The 11309-nt window shown below is 39.6% G+C and overlaps 1 pseudogene; it reads right to left on the bottom strand.

Moving 5' to 3' along the window:
• Positions 1-4869: 4869 nt before the first annotated feature.
• On the bottom strand, positions 4870-6709 carry LOC111153157 (annotated as a pseudogene).
• Positions 6710-11309: the final 4600 nt, after the last annotated feature.

Below are 11309 nucleotides of genomic sequence, written 5' to 3'. Positions count from 1 at the left end.
AGAAGGACCAGGTCTTTCACACATTTATTCCTGAGAAAATGCCCTTCATGAAAACACTGTAGAGTCATAATTCCATTTGCTCGCTAATAATTTGTACATCGTGTGACCTACCACATGCTGTTTTTGCAGCTTTACACCTTCAGTGGAAACTTGCTGGATAAAGCCCTGAGGAAAGAGGGAGGGAAGGAGCAACAACGACCTGGGGTGGAGGAATGGAGGGAACAAGGCAGGGTGGGTGGGAGTGAGGAAGGGAGAAAGGGTAGGGGAGAGAGAGAGAAAGAAAATATCAGAGGGGTTGGGGGGGGGGACTTTATTTTTAGCTTGACTATTAAAACAGGGCAGACAGGAAACAACTGCAAATGTACATGACGTTGATATCTAGGTGACGAGTCCTGTCAATGTGACTAAGTTGTTCAGGGTTTCCGTGATGTTGCTTTTAAAATATAAACTACAGGTTGAATGTATTTATGAAAAATTCCAGGAAAAAAAGTTATTCTCAATGAGTTTTTTTGTTGTGGTGGTGATGAGGGGTGTGTGTTATTGATCTTATAATAGAAATAATGACTTTAAACCAGGTTTTCTAAGAAAATTAATGACTGCCCCAAGTTAATGGCCTTCAGCCAATCTCCCAGTCAGCCATTAATCCCCAGGAAATGCCCTGGGCCTTGATCATTATTGCGTAAATAATACAAAAGTGGGTAGAGTTCTTGTCACATGGGAAGCATACATTGCCCTTGTTGTCTCTTGGACTCCTTTTATGGTAGTAAGAATAACCTGTTAGGGAGGAAAACTGTAATAATTTTCTTACCAATGCAAATAGATAGTCTTGTTTAAGCAAAATTATTAAATATAATGTTAAACAACTCCAGCTCTGTATATTTGAGGAAGAAGTAATGGAAGATTCCAAGTTCAGAATTCTTAGACTGCTGTAGTTAAAGCCAAGAGTGACATAGAGTATAGAGCCAAATATTGAATTGAGAATAATGCAATTATTGTCATATTAGATATTTCTAGTTAAAATCAGGGTTAAAGTAACACGTAATTGACTTCGTTAATGGTTGCAAACAAAAGATGGTACTGAAATTTACTTTAAAAATTGAGATCTTATATTCTAATAAAAATATCTTGAGGAACTACATTTTATAAGTTTTCAAATAAATATCATGATGGATGGGGATATTTTTCTTATCTTAAAATATCAAAGGACTTTCATAGTCTTTTTCGTGGCTTATTTTGCATTCCAGGATCTTCAAGAAGGCAAATAGTAAAATGAAAAACATGTGTGGGAAATTAGTAGAGCAGTTGCCCTTGACTGCCAAAGGAGATGCTACTGAGGTAAAAAGGCCTTCGAGGGAATTTTCCCATTTTGAACAGAGATGTTCATGCATATTGTTATCCCATGACACAAATTTAGGTGGAGAACTTTACGTGAAGTTTCTCAATAAACATTTTCAGATGAATAAATGTACCTTAAATGTCTTAAAATGTTGTCAGTTATATCTCAGCAATGCTGGAAAAAAACCCAAATTAAAAAAATGCACCTCTTTACCCTAGAGTTTTTTGTATACTTGGAAGGTTAACTATTTTTAATTTTTTTTTTAGTTTATCTATTTATTTTAGTAATCTCTACATCCAACATGGGGCTCGAACTCATGACCCCGAGATCAAGAGTCATGTGGACTTCTGAGTGAGCAAGCCAGGCACCACATATTAGCTCTTTATCTTTGATATATGTTGTGTGTGTTTTCTCCTATATTGGCATTTATCTTTTTTTCTTTTTCCAAATGACTATCCATTTGTCACAACACTATGAAAAAGTCCATCTTATCCTCACAGGTGTGAAATGTTATCTCAATTATATTCTAAATTTCCATATGTAGTTGTATCTATTTTTAAACTTTTTTTTTTCTGTTATAGTAGAAATGACTTCCCCCTTCTCTTTTCTCTTGTTTTGTTGCACTAGCTAATAAGTCTGATATTGTATTAAATAGTTAAAAAGAACAGCAGGCATTTTTGCCTTGTTCTGGATCTTAGTGGAAATGCTTCTAATGATTGCCTAATAAATAATATGCTGGCTTTAGGATTAAGGTAAATTTATCTTATCAATTTAAAGAAAAATCCATGGCTTTCTATTTTACAAAATGTTTTATCAGAAATGAATTTTGAATTTATTTATTTTAAATTAATTAATTAATTAATTACTTTGACAAAGAGAGACACAGAGAGAGGGAACACAAGAAGGGGGAGTGGGAGAGGGAGAGGGAGAGGCAGACTCCCCGCCGAATGGGGAGCCTGATGCGGGGCTCAATCCCAGGACCCCGGGTCATGACCTGAGCTGAAGGCAGATGCTTAATGACTGAGCCACCCGGGTGCCCCGTAATGGATTTCTTAACATTGAATCACTCTTGTGTTCATGTAATCAACTTGGTCATAAATATATTAATTTTTTTAATATGCTATTGGATTTTACTGCCTGTTATTTTTATTAAGATTTTTTTTTGCCTAAGTATTCCAAAGTGAGATTGGTTTCTGTTTTTCTTTACTATACTATTTTATCAACTTTCTGTATTGATCCTTTTTTTGTAATAACATTTTTGGAAATGTCTATGTTTAGAAAAATTTGTGTAGTTTTGGATCATCTAGTCTTTAAAAGTTTGGCTGAACGCCCCTGTGAAACTATCTGCACATGGTAATGTTTGAGGGCAAGTTCTCCACTTCTTTGAAATTTAATACAAGTTTTTTTTATATATAAAGAAATCTGTATTTGGATCTGAGTTGGAGAACAATGGCCCCCTAAATATCCATGCCCTAATCTCCAAAACCTGTGGTTATGTTATGTTGCATGGGAGAAAGGACTCTGCAGGTGCGATTACAGATAGGGCCCTCTAGATGGGGAGATTATCCTAAACTGCTTCTTCTTCTTTTTTTCTATTTAAAAAAATTTTTTATTAACATATAATGTATTATTTGTTTTCAGGGGTACAGGTCTGTAAATCATCAGTCTTACACAATTCACAGCACTCACCATAGCAAATACTCTCCCTAGTGTCCATAACCCAGCCACCCTATACCTTCCCCGCAGCCCCCAGCAACCCTCAGTTTGTTTCCTGAAATTAAGAGTCTCTTATGGTTTATCTCTCTCCCGATCCCATTTGTTTCATTTTTTTCCCTCCCTACCCCCCACAATCCCCCATCCTGCCTCTCAAATTCCTCATATCAGAGAGATCATATGAAAACTGTCTTTCTCTGGCTGACTTATTTCACTTAACATAATACCCTCCAGTTCCATCCATGTCTTTGCAAATGGCAAGATTTCATTTTTTTGATGGCTGTGTAGTATCCCATTGTGTGTGTGTATATATATATACACATATATATGTATACATATATATGTATGTATATGTGTATATATATATATATGTATACGTATATATGTGTATATATATATACAGACACACACACACACACACCACATCTTCTTTATCCATTCATCTGTTGATGGACATCTAGACTCGGAGAAATTCAAATCAAAACCACAGTGAGATACCACCTCACACCAGTCAGAATGGCTAAAATTAACAAGTCAGGAAATGACAGATGTTGGAGAGGATGCGGAGAAACCAGCCCTCCTACACTGTTAGTGGGAATGCAAGCTGGTACAGCTACTCTGGAAAACAGCATGGAGGGTCCTCAAAAAGTTGAAAATAGAGCTATCTTGCGACCCAGCAATCGCACTACTGGATATTTATGCCCTAAAGATACAAATGTAGTGATCTGAAGGGGCACATGCACCTGAATGTTTAACTGCTTATTCTTCTTTTCTTTTTTCTTTCTTTTTTTTTTTAAAGATTATATTCATTTATTTGACAGAGATCACAAGTAGGCAGAGAGGCAGGCAGAGAGAGAGGGGGAAGCAGGCTCCCCGCTGAGCAGAGAGCCCAATGCGGGGCTCGATCCCAGGACCCTGATATCATGACTTGAGCCACAGGCCGGGGCTTTAACCAACTGGGCCACCCAGGTGCCCCTAACTGCTTATTCTTTTGAGAATTTGAAAGTGAATAACTTTTCTCATGGGTCAGAGAGACACAATGTGAGAGAAACTTGATCTTCATCACTGTTGCTGACTTTAAAGATGGAGGAAGGGGCGATGAGCCCAGGAATATGGGTGGCTCTGGGAAGCAGGAAAAAAGCCCTCAACAGACAGATAGTAAGAAAACAGGGACCTTTGGTCATACACCTACAAAGGAACAATACTACCAACACAGGAAGGAGCCAGCAACAAATTCTCTTCTAGAACCTCCATGAAAGGACACAGCCTGTGGACACCTTGATTTTAGTTCAGTGAGAACCATCTTGGATTTCTAACCTAAGAACTATAAAACAATAACTATGTGGTGTTTTAAGCCACTAAGTTTATGGTGACTTTTTATAGCAGTGATAGAAAACTAATACTTACCTGGAGAGAGAAAATCAAATTTGATAAATGTGTTTTATACAGAATTGACTATTTTTGCTAGCTTTTCACATTTGTTTTCATAGAATTACACAGTATGGACTCATGATTTTCAAAATTTTCTCAATTTATTTCTCATTTCTTATTTGTTATTTTGTGTATTTGTACTTTCTTTTTCTTTGGGGAGGGTGTTGGCAGAGCCATCTGAGGTTTTACTTGGGAAAAGGCACTTTTAGTTGAGGGCATGGGCTAGAGGGGGTACCCAAGACAATGGCTCTCTCCAAGAATAGGCTGAGGACTAGGGCTGAAACTTAGGTGGGTTTCCTGTTCCCGACTCTCCCCTGCACAGCTCCTTCCCCCAGCGGCTCTACAGTAGTTACAGGATCGAGGAGTCTGGGAAGGACCAAAATGGCTCTTCACATGGGCAGGATATCAGGTGGCTTGGAGACCAGCTTTGCATTGCTGGCCTCCATCATCTTCACGGCCATGGCCTTGGAGGAGCTGACACAGCTAAAGGAACTGGAAACCCTGCTAGAGTCGAAGCTGGGGTAGAAGGAGCTCAGGCCTATTGTTGAGGTCCCGCTCATGAGGACCCTGTAGGCTGAGCTCAGCTCACCTGAGTAGCCGCCATTGGTCTTAGTATGGATATTCAGATTCTGCATCCCAGACTCCAGCTGGCTCTCCTTGTCCTCCAGCAGCTTGTGGCAGGTGGCGATTTCAATGTCCGGGGCCAACTTGATGTTCATGAGTTCCTGGTACTCATGCAGCCGCCATGGCATATCCTGGTTGGCTCACTGCAGGGCAGTCTCTGGATCGGCCACCTTGGCATTGGCGTCCTTAACAACCAGCTCCTGGCTTTGCTTATCATCAGCAGTGGTGACCTGCAGTAAAGCTCTCTGGCTTTTGAGGTCCTTGATCTCAGCCTGGAGGCGGCTGGTCTTCTGGTTCATCATGGAAATGTCCCTGTTCATGCTACCGAGGTCATTCCCATGCTTCCCAGCTGTTGGGTCGGCGGCTCCGGGAATGCAGGAGGAACAATAAAAATGGCCGCGGGCCGTCATCATCCTTTACCCATGAATCTCCCGCGGGAAGGACGTATGCTGAGGACACGTCACCATAAGTAAACTGATACCTATGCAGGAAACAGGAACATCAGGACTCCCCCTACCCTCCAATCACCAAATACCTTACTTTATATGGCTGTGAACCTATGCCCTGTCTTAACCCAAATAAAAGACTCACTCGACCCCCTCCCAGGCACGACTTCCCCGACTCTCCTCTCCTGAGTCGCGGAACCTCGCTGGAGGGCGCCTTTAATAAACCTTGCTTTGTGCCTATTTTGCCTGGTGTTGTGTGTATCTCGCCTGTAAAACCTCACACCAGCCAATGCCTGCAGCTCCTTGTACTTGATCTGGTATGTGGTCTCAGCTTCAGCCCAGCTGCGGTTGGTGATGTCCTTGACCTTGGCGATGATACTGTCCAGGTTCAAGGAGTGGCTGTTGTCCATGGACAGCACCATGGATGTGTCCAAGACGTGGGACTACAGCTCACAGATCCCTTCATAAGCTACCTTAAGAAGCTGAACTCGTCTGTCAGCCCTTGTCAGTGGGACTCCAGCTCTACCTTGTTCATGTAAACCTCATCCACATCCTTCTTGATGAGGACAAATTCATTCTTCAGGTCTGCATGCTCTTTGATCTCCTCCTTGTACTTATTTTGAAATCCTCCACTAGCTCCTGCCTATTGCCAAGCTCCATTCCAGCTTCCACTTCTCCTGACCCAATTTGTTGAGCTGCCACCAGAGATTGTTGATGGAGCTCTGGAACGTGTTGTCCATGTTGCTCCCAGTGGTGTTTTGTGCTGTAGCAGGCTCCACTTGGTCTCCAGAATTTTGTTCTGCTGCTCCAGGTGCCACAGCTTGTGGTTGGAGGCAAACTTGTTGAGGGTCTTGATCTGTTCCTTCACCTGGGTGTTGCACAGCCTGGATGTTGGGGTCTGCCTCCAGCTTGAGGGGGCTCAGCATGCTCTGGTTCACTGAGACAGCTGTGATGCCCTACATTTGCCTGGCCTTGCTGTAGTCCCTAACCATACTAATGCTGGTGTCCAGACGACCCTGGAAGCTGTTGCTGCTGCCCATTTGGGAGAAGGCTGGGGACTTGATGTGGGCTTCAGGTGCTCTGGGGTGTGAGTGGCTGCTGAAAACCTGGGGGTGGGAGGGAACACCTTGTAGAACTTCTGGGTTACCCTGATGGACATGGTGGAGGCTGGAGTGGAGGCGAGGAAGTTGAACTTGACAAAGGTTTGAGAAGGAGACAAGAAGCTACTTCTAGATGGGGGATCTCTTTTTCTTTGATTAAATCAGCTACATTTTTGGATTTGGCTACTTTTAAGTCATCTGAAACAGCAGTCTTAGAGGAGAAGGCAAAAGGCCCTATCTTGATCTGATCGTTGCCACTAGACTGGCCCCATTCTCAGTGATGTTTTCAAGAAGAGATAAGAGGTCAATCTTATCTCCTGCTAAATCTGCCTTTACAGAATTCTCTTAATTCTCTTGAATTAGTCTCTCCCACTAGACTGCTAAACTTGGCAAGGAAAAGCCAATTCTCACCAATATTTTGAGAATTTTTTCCCAGGTGGTCTCTCTCATAGGCTCTATCTTCATGGGATTTGTATTGTGAGATATGATAGTCTACAGCTAATCAAATAGCACAGTTAATCACATAATCAACCATGGCATAACAAGGATCGCCAACTTTCCCACATGCTGTGTCTATTTTCCTGCTGATCATCAACTAACCACAAAATTAGTAGTTCATATCTTAAGTTGTATTAAGGTAGCTCCATATCTAGGTACCCAATTCTGTATTTGTATATTATCTGTTAATAGTATAACAAATAAGATAACAGGGACTTTGAAGAAATTAAAGTGTATTTGTCTCTCCATAGTAAGTCAAGCAAAAACAGTCCAGGGTTGTGATATGATAACTTTATTATCTTTTCTTGCTCTGTAATAGTCCCTTGGACTTGCCCTCATCTGTGTGGCTGCATATGGCTGAGATTACTATTTCTAGGTTCCAAGCCTGAGGATTACATGCTTTGCTTCTCTTATATTCAGTTGGCAGAATTAGGCACATTCCTGCATTTCTACCTGTAAGGGAGAATGCAAAATACAGTGTTTATTCTCAATACCAGTTTGTCCAGATGAAACACAAAGAGAATCTCATAAAGGGTAGAATGGAGAGTGAGGTCTATTGGTGGCATAAGTCATATCCTTTTTCTTACGATTTTTTTCCCTCATTTTTTTCCCTTTTAGAAGTGAGGATTTTTTCTTTTTAATTTCAAAGCTTAAACATTTCCTCCATAGTAAGTATTTATATTGAGAGAAATTTAAACTAAGAGTGTTTCTTACTTAGTTTTTACGTTTTTTTCCCTCCAATGAAAATAGCCCTTTCATCATATATTTTATATAAAATAATAATCACTATTTTAAAAGAATCAGCCAGGGCACCTGGGTGGCTCAGTGGGTTAAAGCCTCTGCCTTCGGCTCAGGTCATGATCCCAGGGTCCTGGGATAGAGCCCTGCATTGGGCTCTCTGCTCCGTGGAGAGCCTGCTTCCTCCTCTCTCTCTGCCTGCCTCTCTGCCTACTTGTGATCTCTGTCTGTCGAATAAATAAATAAAATCTTTAAAAAAAAATCAGCCAATGAAAGAGAAAGGAAATGTCATCCAAAATTTTTGTACATTGAGGAAAAGTACCACCAATGTTTTGATGACTACTCTTTCATGTACCACTTTTAGAAACGTACACAGACACTCCTTTTCCCAAAGTTGGTCATATAATAATTTTATTTTTACTTTATAAGCTTTTAAAAAATCCAACTTTGTCTTTTGTCCCATGCCTCTTCTTCTACCAACTGAATTGCCCTAGGTATCAGTATTACCAACTTGGTATGTATCTTGGCTTACTTTAATTTATGGTTGTATGATTATATGGATTGGCATATTTACATCTACTCGCACGCATTTATACACACATATATATATATATTCAAATATTTTTGGCATTGTTTGGTTTAGAAAAGTGGGATAATATATTTCTCTGCCTCTTACCTTTCTCACTTAACAACATTTTGTGGAAATCTTTTTAATCATTGATTATAGATTGATAAAATTCCTTGTAATTGCTGCATGTTATCTCATGGTGTGGTTTTGCCACAACTTATTAAAAATGTTTACCCATTAGTAGACATTCAACACCCCCCCACCATTTTTTTTGTTCCTGCCTTCAAAAAACTGCATTAACTATCCTTATACTCATATTTTATTTCTAGGGTATAGATTACCAATAACAGAGATGTTGATTTGAAGGGTGTATGTATTTTCTATTTTAGCAGATATTACCAGACTGCTTTTCCAAAAGGCAGTAACAATTCATCCTTCCTCCAGTGTACTTTCCTATGTCTCCATCAGCAATAGATGCACTGCTGTTCTAAATCTTACCAATATCAAATGTTACCTATGGCTACCTTAAATTTTCATTTTGTAATCATTGAGATTGTGTGCATATATATATATATATATATATATATATATATTATTGTGTATATTGTAATTTTATATTTATTCAATTAAAAAGGAGACACAGACTTATTTTAAATTGCCCGTGGAAATTCAAAGTGCATGACTGCTGTTGCTATATGTAATTGATGAGCATATCATGGATGTCAAAATCAAGTACATACATTTGATTGTAATAGATAATTTTCCCTTAGCAGGATTATGTTTCTCTTAAATCTTTAGGAGTCTGTAGGCTGCTGTATAAATGAGCTGAGAGCTAGATGAATTTTCTTACCATAAAGGTATACAAAATTGTGGCTACTTGTTTCTATGGGATAGAGACAGAAACTGAAATAAATTTGGTTGTTCCTGTGGCATTTTAAACAAGCAAAAAAAGTTAAAAACTGTCTATAAAGACACTGCATTTATAAGTTTTATTATTAAATCCACCACTGCTTTGCTGACTAATAAAATGGAAAATGTGTGTTTTATAGGTTTATAAAAAGGCAAGCTATAGTTTCATGAAAAATATCTCGCACCGATTGAATACAGGTGGCTACTTGTTTAGACTTTGAAGATGTAAAGACTTAGTATAGATGTCTGAAAAAGGTAATATGGCACAATAAAAAAAAAATCTTCCTTTCTTGGCTCATCAATCCTTTGGGTATTCCATGTCAAATAAACGCTACAACAATTTATAGTAAAAGTACACAGTGGAAGTGCCAACGTTAACACTCCTTAGGACTGGATACCTGCCAGATTATTCACACCAATATTTAATGTGAACTAAAATGTCTTTTCCATTGGAAGTGTGAGAAGGCCCTTGCTTTCCTATATTTGGCAACATGCTTATGTGAAGTATGAAGTCAAATGCCCATGATGTTCTCTTTATTTCAACCATGATAAATTGCATTCATTTGTTTAAGTGCATGTGACAGCTTTAGTGTTCCAACTATAAATTTTGGTTAACTTCTATTGACATGCTGTATTAAACTTAAGAAAAACAAATTACACTTCACCCGTTTTAATTGACTAAATGTGTCAAAAACACAGTAAGTATAACACAAAAGGTCGGAGCCTTCGTCTACACTGTAATGGGTGTCATGGCAGGGATCCAACTTTTCTTGTACGTTTCATTTTTCATGAAGTTTTAGGACAAGGCATACATTTAACATTCACTTCCACTTCTCATTTGTACTTCAAAGTTTATCATAGGCTGTGTGACTACCAAGAACACTTTTCTCTCGTGCTATTTAAAGCTCTCTTCGAATTGACGTGTGCGCCCAGAGGATACTGATGTTCTCCTGTAAACAAGGCCTTGAGAATGGACTTTGGCGTCCGGAGGGATGCAGCGCTGATTTATAGCACACCCGTAGATCACTGCAACACTTGCTGGAAAAGACCTGTTTTACATATCTAGTCCCTGCTTCTATGACCCAGCAAGCAACCGTGGGGTCGGGTGCCAGGTTAAACTTGGCATCCTGAATTCCCTTGGGATCGGATGAAAGTTACCAGTTTTAATTCTTTTGCTAGATGGCCAATCTTTTCCATCAATCTTTATTCCTTCAGTAATGTATTAGATGCCAGATGATTAAATAATGATAATTAAACTCTCTCTCACCCGCTGCCACTGCCCTCTCTTTTTTTCTAGTTACCCCTTGGTGTGGTATCTTTTCAGCTCCTGTTGTAAAATTAGCTGCTTTTCAGGGATTTAAACATTAGTTTCCAGAGTGAATTTATGTCTGGAAAAAACTCAAAATGGGGCAGGTGTTTGCCAAGTGTTAAGTTGTGTATTGGAGTAAACAGAGATTCTAAATCTTAATGTTTATGCCATTTCATCAGTATTTGTAAGCGTCTTGTTCTTTAGTACATGGTTTACCACGGAGAAACCACAAGTTTTATGTTGGCAATAATAGGGCACGGTCTATTTGTTCTGCTCTGATCAATTTAGAGGTGGAAAAAGTACTGGTTGTTCCTATCCAAGAATCTGAGACTGCCTGATGGAGCCCAATAAAGGGTTTCATTTCTCCTTTAAAAAAAAAAAAGGAAAGACCCGTCCCAACTGCATTCCAGGGGATGGCTATTATCATGAAGATTCCCTGAGAGTGAGTCTGGTTCCAGAGTACAGTCTGCAAACTTTCTGTGAAGGGCCAGAGTGGAGAACTTCTAAGCCATGAAGCCCAGGTGATCCCTGTCACAACTGCTCAGTCTTGCCATTGACAGCATAGCCATCAATAGTCTGTAAATGAATGAATGTGGCTATGTTCAAATAAATGTTTATGGACAATGTGATTTGAATA

The sequence above is a fragment of the Enhydra lutris genome, unplaced genomic scaffold (genome assembly GCF_002288905.1).
Source record: "Enhydra lutris kenyoni isolate GAN:26980312 unplaced genomic scaffold, ASM228890v2 scaffoldscaffold3, whole genome shotgun sequence".
NCBI lineage: Eukaryota > Metazoa > Chordata > Mammalia > Carnivora > Mustelidae > Enhydra > Enhydra lutris.
Note: the sequence above shows the minus strand (reverse complement) of the source record. Positions and strands in the feature narration are given on the sequence as shown.